The sequence below is a fragment of the Canis lupus genome, chromosome 20 (assembly GCF_003254725.2).
Source record: "Canis lupus dingo isolate Sandy chromosome 20, ASM325472v2, whole genome shotgun sequence".
Taxonomy (NCBI): domain Eukaryota; kingdom Metazoa; phylum Chordata; class Mammalia; order Carnivora; family Canidae; genus Canis; species Canis lupus.
In genome coordinates, this window is record NC_064262.1 from 52,054,795 (window position 1) to 52,064,005 (window position 9,211).

A 9,211-nucleotide genomic window follows, 5' to 3' on the forward strand; every position below is an offset into this window, starting at 1 on the left:
TGTTTTTTTTTATTTTAGCCATCCTGACAGGTGAGGTGGTATCTCATTGTAGTTTTGATTTGTATTTCCCTGATGATGCATGATGTTGAGCATCTTTTCATGTATCTGGAGGCTTTCTTTGGAGAAATCTCTGTTTATGTCTTTGGCCATTTTTAAAATTCAGTTATCTGTTTTTTGGGTGCTGAGTCATATATATTCCTTTTTAAAAAAATATTTTATTTATTTATTTATTTATTTGAGAGAGATAGAGAGAGAGAGAGAGAGAGAGAATGAGCCGGTGGAGGGGCAGGCAGAGAGGGAAAAGCAGACTCCCCACTGAGCAAGGAGCTTGACATGGGACTCAAACCCAGGACCCTGAGATCATGACCTGAGCCAAAGTCAGACACTTAATCGATTGAGCCACCCAGACACTTAATTGATTGAGCCCTGTATATGATCTTTGTATATTTTGGATACTAACCTTTTATTGGATATGTCATTTACAAATATCTTCTCCCATTCTGTAGGTTGCCTGTTAGTTTTGTTGATTGTTTCCTTTGTTGTGTAGAAGCTTTTTATTTTGATGTAGTCCCAATAATTTATTTTTGCTTTTGTTTCCCTTACTTCAGGAGACCTGTCTAGAATCAGGTATAATTTGCTAAGTTGGGGCAAATGTATATATCAGTGCAACCTAAACTCCTATCAAGCTGTATATAGAACATCAACATCACCTTAGAAACATGTAGAATATTACCTCCTCTTTTTCTCTTTTATATGGGAGTATAATTTATACCTGATAAAGCTCACAGATCTTAAGTGTATAATTCCTTCAATATTTGTGAGAACTTAAGTTTTTAACCACTGGGCGATACTTGGAGTCACTTCTCTTCTTGATGACTCCCATTTTATCTTTGGGCCAGATGCTTTGGGATTGATCTAAATCTGTGGTTCTCAATCTGGAGTGATTTTGCCCCTCAAGGAAAGTTGGCAATATCTGGAGATATTTGGGGGTGAGGAGGGGAGAGGGTTGCTATGGCACCTGTGGGTGGAGGTTCAAGAATGCGGCTGAGCACCATAGAGTGCACAGGACAACCCCCCACAGTGAAGGATTATCCATCTCCAAATGTCAGTAATGCCAAAGGACAGATACCCTGATAACAATGGACCTCAAATCCATCCTCCAGAATCTCCCAGATGTGTTCAGATTTGAGACTGAATCAGTTTAGGCTCCCTCAGGGGGTCCTGCTCACCAGACACAAAGAAACACCCACTAAAATTGGAAGAAGGATGAAGCACCAAAGGGTATAGAAAGCAAAAGGGAGAGGGGCACATGGGTGGCTCAGTGGTTGAGTGTCTGCCTTTGGCTCAGGTCGTGATCCTGGGGTCCTGAGATTGAGTCCCACATCAGGCTCCCTGTGGGGAGCTTGCTTCTGCCTCTGCCTATGTCTCTTCTTCTCTCTGTGTATCTTTCATCAATAATTAAATAAAATCTTAAAAAGAAAAGAAAACACAAGGGAAGTGCAGTGGGTAGGAAGAAATTTATTTGCTTTTTCAGCCATGTCTGTCTCATTCACCTCTCTATCCCCTTGGTGCCTGGTGAGTAGTCAAAAAATGAATGAATCAGTCGGCAAACTTTTATTTATTTATTTTGCATACCTCCTGTATGTGTCAGGTGCCCTATGTGGTACTCATGAATCTAGGGAGCCGTAAGAGATGAAAACACAGATATGAGATGGTGTGGTTGGGCCCTCTCACAGAGGAAGTTACAGGGTGTTCTGGAAACTGGGAGGGCAGGCAAGCATTCCGTCTGTGGGAGGCAGTGGGGAGCTTCATGGATCACCAGGCATGTCAGCAAAGCCTCTGAAGCAATGAGTCAGGTCCAGAGCAGGAAGGCCACCCTGGCCGAGGAAAACAGCCCTAGAACGACTCGCCAGGTAGAAGCTGTGTCCAATGTGGTGGTGAAGGATGGGTTTTTGGGAAGGCTGAAGCGTGCTGGTGTATGGGGAGATTGTAATTAGGCAGGTGTGGGGGGGTAGGTCCTAGAGCAAGGTGGGCCAGAGAACCAGGCTGGAGAGCTTGGACTTGATCCTGAGGGTGATGAGACGGTCCCGAAGAATTTCGACCAGAGGTGGGGCATGGCCAGTTTGCATTTTTGAAAGGTCAGTGTGTGGCTGGGTGGAGGGGAACTCAGAGGGGAGCTGGAGCAGGGGATGAGTAAAGAGACGATTTCGAAAAGTCGGAGAAGATGAGGGCTTGAACTGAGGTGAGGTGGCTGGAAGGGAGTCAAGAGTTACGTCAAAGATTCCATGAGAGGCGGGGTCCCGGGCAGCATTTCGCAAAGTGAGCGCCCAGAAGGCTGGTTCCAAGGCTGCCGTGCCCTCATCCAGCTAAACTAAATACAGCAGGATTCCCTTCTCAGCTGGTGGGAGGAAATCTTCACACTTTGGTTACTTTTTCTATTCAACCAATGTTTGAGGGCCTATTGTGTGCCATTCACGGAGATGCAGCCATGACTGAGCTAGAGCCAGCCCCTGCCCCCCAGGGAAGGGGAGAGGCAAGTGCACACATGGATGACAAAGTAGACTCAGAAAATTGGCAGGTGCTAGGGAGTAAAGGAAGGGGATAGTAAGGTGGCGAGGGAGGGAGAAGGCAGGACAGTTTGGCGGTAGGGAGGGCAGACTTCTCGGAGGAAGTAACATCTGAATGGAGGCTGGAGGAATGGGAAGGAGCCAGTTGTATAGAGAGCCAGGCAGAGGGAAGAGCATGTGCAAAGGGCCTGTGGCGGGTCAGTTCCAGGGCAGAGGCCAGTGTGGTGGAGAAGACCCAGAGGTGGCTGGAGGCAGACCTGAGGGCTATGAGGGTCACCGTGGGGGAATTCAGATTCTACTCCAACTGTAGTGGGAGGGCATGGGGGGCTTCGAACAGGTGAGTTGTACAGAAAGATTTGGAGAGAGTGAGAAGGCAAGCAGGGAGCAGGCGCTGTCTCTGGCCAGGGGAAAAAAAATATTATTTCACACAGGCCTCAATTCAGCATCACACTCTGCCAATTGTAGTTTTGAAAATTTTAAGTTAATTTTTAAGCACTTTCTGTTGAGGTCTGACATCCACCCAGTAAAGTGCACGAAATGCCCTCCTCCTAAGTGTATGGCTCAATGGATTCTTACATATGTGCAACCCTGTACAGCTCGAGGTATAGAACATTCCTTTCCTCTAGAACATGATGTCTCGGCCTCCGAGGTATTGACATTGGGTGAGGCAGATTTTGGTTGCAAGGGGCTGTCTTGTGAATCTAGGATGTTGACCTTGACCCCGGCCATTGTCCTCTAGATGCCAGTAGCACCCACACCTCTCTGCTGTTTTTTTTTTTTTTAATGGAAGTTTTTACCTTTTGACCATCTTCACCCATTTCCCCCACCCCTACCTTTGACTCCGACAGCCACCAATCTGTTGTCTGTATTAGTGAGTATGGTTTCTTTAGATTCCACATGTAAGCGGGATGGCACAGTATTTGTCTTTCTCTGTCTGACTTATTTCACGTAGGACAATGCTGTCACGTTTCATCCAAGTTGTTGCAAAAGGCAGGATTTCCTTCTTTTTCCACAGCTGAATGCCACTCCATTGTTTACCTTTACCACATTTTCTTTTCCCGTTCATCCACCCAACGGCACCCAGGTTCTTTCCAGGCCTTGGGGATTGTAAATAATGCTGCAGTGAACATGGGGGCGCAGATATCTTCTTGAGATCCTCTTTGCATTTCCTTTGAATATATACCCAGAAGTGGGATTGATCGCTGGATCACATGATAGCTCTATTTTAAATTTTTTGTGAGGAATTGCCATACTGGCTTTTAAAATTTTTATTTTCATTCCAGTAGTTCACAGTGTTATATTAGTTTCAGGTGTATAGTATATAGTGATTCAACACTTTCATACATCACCCGGTGCTCATCATGACCCGTGCACTTCTCAATTCCCATCACCCGTTTCCCCAATTCCCCACCCACATCCCCTCTGGTAACTAGCAGCCTGTTCTCTGTAATTAAGAGTCTATTTCTTTATCAGAAAGGGAGACAGAACATGGAACACTCCTAACTCTGGGAAACGAACTAGGGGTGATGGAAGGGGAGGTTGGCGGGGGTGACTGGGTGGCGGGCACTGAGGTGGGCACTTGACGGGATGAGCACTGGGTGTTATTCTGTGTGTTGGCAAATTGAACACCAATAAAAAATAAATTTATTTTTAAAAAAAGAGTCTATTTCTTGGTTTGTCTCTTTCTTATTTTTCCCCCCTTTGCTTGTTTGGTTTCTTAAATTCCACACAGGAGCGAAATCATATAGTATTGGTCTTTCTCTGACTGACTTATTTCATTTTGTATTATACCCTCTAGCTCCATCCTCGTTGTTGCAAATGGCAAGATTTCATTCTTTTTGATGGCTGAGTAATATTCGATTCTGTTCCATCACATCTTTATTCATCCGTCTATTGATGGACTTGGCTTGCTTCTATACCTTGGCTATTGTAAATAATGCTGCATTAAACATAGGGGTGCATATTATCCCTTTGAATTAGTGTTTTGGCTGCTATATGGTTTTCCGTAGTGGCTGCACAAAGTAGATTCCTGCCAACAGAGCACAAGGGTTCCCTTTTACCTATATCCTCACCAACAGTTGTTATCTCCTGTCTTTTTTTATAACAGCCAACCCAGCAGGTATGAGGTGATATCTCCTTGTGGTTTTGATTTGTATTCCCCTGGCGATGAGTGACACCTTTTCGTGGACCCGTTGGATGGCCTCTGTGAGACTACCTCTGTTTTGGGAGCCAGATGTCTCCAGACATTGCCAAATGTCCCTGGGGTGGGAGGCATAACTGTCCCCAGTTGAGCACTCCTACTCCTCATGTCTCTTTTCCAGGCACTATTCCCATCCCCAGAACATTATTCTAGTTTCCATCCCCATCCCCATCCATTAGTCTTGCCTATTCTCGAACCTGTTGTGAATGGAAACATATAGTGCCTCACTGCAAGGCCTCTGTACTTCAGTTCCTTCCTCCGTGGAATGGATTGATGGCCACACCACCTCATAGAGACACCACGAGAACCCAATGAACTGTTACAGTCCATGAAGGGTGGGGCTCAGAGAAAACATTGCATAAATGCTGGGTGTTAAGGCTGTGGTTTAATGTTAGCACTCTCAGCCCCTGGCACCCTTCTTCCTGGTTCCCTAATACCTGGCATACAATAGGTGGTCAGTAAACATTATTATTGCTGTTGTCATTGCCTTTTTTGTGTGTGTGTGTGTGTATTTTTTTTTTTTATTGGAGTTCTACTTGTCATTGCCTTCTAAGCGGACAATCTGTCATCCTTCTGCATGGAAACTCCTTTCTCAAGTATCACCCAACAGTTTCTCTGGAGCTTCTCCTTCCTCCTTGATTATGACATTTGTATGGAGGATTTTCTCTTGTCCTAGAAACCCACTCCTCCTGCTGGTTCCGTGATGACACTGTGGGTTTCTCCTCCCTCTTTCTGCCCTGTTGGTCTGGGGACGGCAGGAGCCAGAGGCTGTTTCACTTCCTCTCTGATACCACCGTTCTCTCCACACACCCACAGAAGGACAGGCAGGCCTCTGAGAAAGGAGAACACCCAGACATCTGCCCTGTCACCCCTAATTCCCAAGTGTTCCTGCTGACACATCTGAACACCCTCAGAGGTAGACAGGGGACCATGGATGCCACCTCATGGTGGAGGAACCACCAAGACGAGGGAGACAGAGCAAAGAGAGGTGAAGGTATTTATTTGTTAAGGCGTTTAAGATTCAGCAATTAAACAATAATGGTATTATTATCTTAAACAATTATTTATAGTGGGGAGCATTATCCCAGACCAGCATTATCCAATAGGATCCCAGACCAGCATTATCCAATAGGAAGGGGCCCCAAGTCACATATGTAATTGTAGATTTCCCAGTAGCCAGGTTAAGAGAGTAAAAAGTCATCAGGTGCAATCAATTTTCACCAGATATTTTATTTAACCCAATATATCCAAATATTTATCATTTTAGTAAGTAAGCAGTGTGAACATGACCAAGGAGATGGTTTACGTTTCTTTTTTTCCCCACACCGTGTCTTCTAAATCCAGCATGCATTTCCAACTACAGCTCATTTCATTTCAGATGCTAGATTTTTTCATATGAAACGATTTGACCTGCCTTTATGTTTCATAAAATTCCCATCGAAAAGGTACGTTACATGGTCTCATTCATTTGGGGAATATAAAAAATAGTGAAACGGAATAAAGGGGAAAGGAGAAAAAATGAGTGGGAAATATCAGAAAGGGAGACAGAACATGAGAGACTCCTAACCCTGGGAAACAATCTAGGGGTGGTGGAAGGGGAGGTGGGCGGGGGGTGGGGGTGACTGGTGATGGGCACTGAGTGGGGCACTTGATGGGATGAGCACTGGGTGTTCTGTATGTTGGCAAATTGAACACCAATAAAAATAAATTATATAAAAAAAAATAGAAAAGAAAATGTACGTGCACATGCCCAAGGTGTTGCAAGCCTAAGCACACATTTTCCACTGACCAAACGGAGAGTTGGCTTTTTAAATTAAGATGAAGCGAAATTAGAAATTCAGATCGTTAACTGTACCAGCCACCTTTCAAATGCTGGAGAACCACATGTGGCTCACTGTGGGGGGCCCCATCCGGTGGCACAGACGTGGAATCTGAACATTATCACAGAAGGTTCTGCTGGACGACAGCCCAGCTTTGAACCAGGGTTTCGTATCGGTGACACTATTGACACCCAGGACTGGATAGTTCAGCGTTGGGGGGCTGTCCTGGGCACTGTAGGATTTCCACCAGCATCTCTGTCGTCTACCCACTTGATACCAGTAGCAGCCCCCTTTCCTGTCACGACAACCAAAAAATGACTCCAGACATTGTCAACAGCCCTCTAGGGCGAAGAAATCACCCCTGGATAAGAAGCACTGTTCTAGATCAAAACTGAGTTTAAATCCTAGCTTTGTTAGATGCTAGTTGAGTGACTTTGGGCAAATCCCTAGGCCTTGGGGTTCTCATTGCGCCATGGAGCAGCGCACAGCCGTTGGCTTACAGAACTGAGGTGAGGGTGAGACCCAGCTTCAGTGTCCTGGTGATGACTGGATGCCGTGTCCGCACATAGCTGGGTGTTCAGTAAACAGTAGCTGTGATCACCCAGTGTGAACTTGAACCCATTAACCCCTGTGTGCACCGTGGAGAGCAGGGCAGCTCCCAGATACTGATGGGGCTCAGGGGGGCTTGTTGTCACCTACTAGAGAAAGAAAAATTGAATTGCTTAAATGAGGACAGTTTGGGGGATCCAGAGGTCTGGGGTGTGGTCCCAGCTCTGTCATTAATCTGATGCTCTTGGGTGCCCTGTTGTCCCCTCTGTGAGGTGGGGGGAGTGTATACGGTGATCCCCTTCTAACAGGACCCACCACCTTGGCCTCTGTTTCTTTTTTTTTTTTTAATATAAATTTATTTTTTATTGGTGTTCAATTTGCCAACATATAGAATAACACCCAGTGCTCATCCCGTCAAGTGCCCCCCTCAGTGCCCATCACCCAGTCACCCCCACCCCCCGCCCTCCTCCCCTTCCACCACCCCTAGATTGTTTCCCAGAGTTAGGAGTCTCTCTCATGTTCTGTCTCCCTTTCTGATATTTCCCACTCATTTTTTCTCCTTTCCCCTTTGGCCTCTGTTTCTCTGTGATTGTTTTACTTAAAGAAGGGAAGGGGTGCCTCAGGGTAGAGAACTCTCAATGGGGGTCTAGACAGAGGCCCCCTTCCCGCCGCCTTCAGTCTTTGCTAATACTGTGTCTTTCCTCTGGACCCCTCTCTCTATCTTGCCTCGCCCAGCCGACCCAGCTTATCCTTCAAGCTCAGTGTACGTGGCACTTACTTCAGGAAGACTTCCCTGATTCCCTCTCCCCTCCCAGTCTGAAACGGGTGTCTCCTCTCAGCCTCTATGCCGCTGCCACTCCAGCTTGATCACCTGTAAACTCATTGGTTGTACATCTCGGCCAGGCTGCATGCCCAGAGCAGAGTCGGGGCTTGGGTTGCCTCTGTCCTAGGAGTGTGTGAATGGGGAGCAGGGCAAGAAGACAGGGACACCTGGGTGGCTCAGCGGTTGAGCATCTGCCTTTGACCCAGAGTGTGATCCTGGAGTCCTTGGACCAAGTCCCACGTTGGGCTCCCTGTGGGGGGACCCTGCTTCTCCCCCCGCCTATGTCTCTGCCTCTCTCTCTGTGTCTCTCATGAATAAATAAATAAAACCTTTAAAAAAAAAAAAAAGAAGACAAGAGAGTAGGTTAGCAGGAAGTTTCGTTGAACGTGGAAGGACCTGGGGGTTTCTGATAAGCTTGCCTTGATTACCACGGGCTCATGGAGTTTGGCTCTGGATATAAGACGCAGTAGGGTGTCCCCTGCCCACCGCCTTCACACTGGGCACCTGCCTGTGTTTTCCCCTGGTTCAGAAGATCAACCCACCTGTCAGGCTGTTAGAGGCTTCAGGGGGGTTGGGGAATGAGTGGGGGATGGGGGGCTCCTAAGTGCAAAACAAAAGGGGAGTGGATGGGGGCCACTGAGGAGTACGGGGTACCTACAGAGGATTGTTCTGGCCATCTGCACTGGGCAGGTGGCAGGAGAGACGCAGTTTTGGGTGTCCAGCCCAAAGCCTGGGGTGGTAAGAAGCCTGTGGAGCCTAAGGCGTTTCCAAGGAGGAGTCAGTATCCCAAATCCCCTCCCTGCAGCCCTTGCCAGCCTCCCATGCTCCTCTCTGCCCCGGGCAGGGACAGCAGAAGCATTTGGCTTGCGAGTGAGGGACTGCGGACACCCAGGACGGCCACGTGTGCCTCGCGGGGTTCGGGGGTGGTCCGGGGCGCACAGGTGCAACAGGCCCAGCCCTTGGCTCCCCTGGCAGCCGGGCAGTTCCCATGTGGGAGTGCAGTCTCCTCTCCACTCCCGCACATTCCAAAGCGCTCAGAGCCAGATGTGCCTCCCCCAGGGAGGGTCCACCCAGCTCCAGTCTGGTGGTACCAGCCCCTGAGCAGGAAGGTGTGCGTGGAAGTCAGGGGCTTCAAAGAAGGGGACAGGTCCCTGCCCTGGGTCCCTGTCTGGCCTTAAGCCCAGATGGACCCTGGTGGGTCTCTCTCTGTCTGACAGCAGGCTCGGGGTCCGGGGGGCTGGCGGGTGGGGGT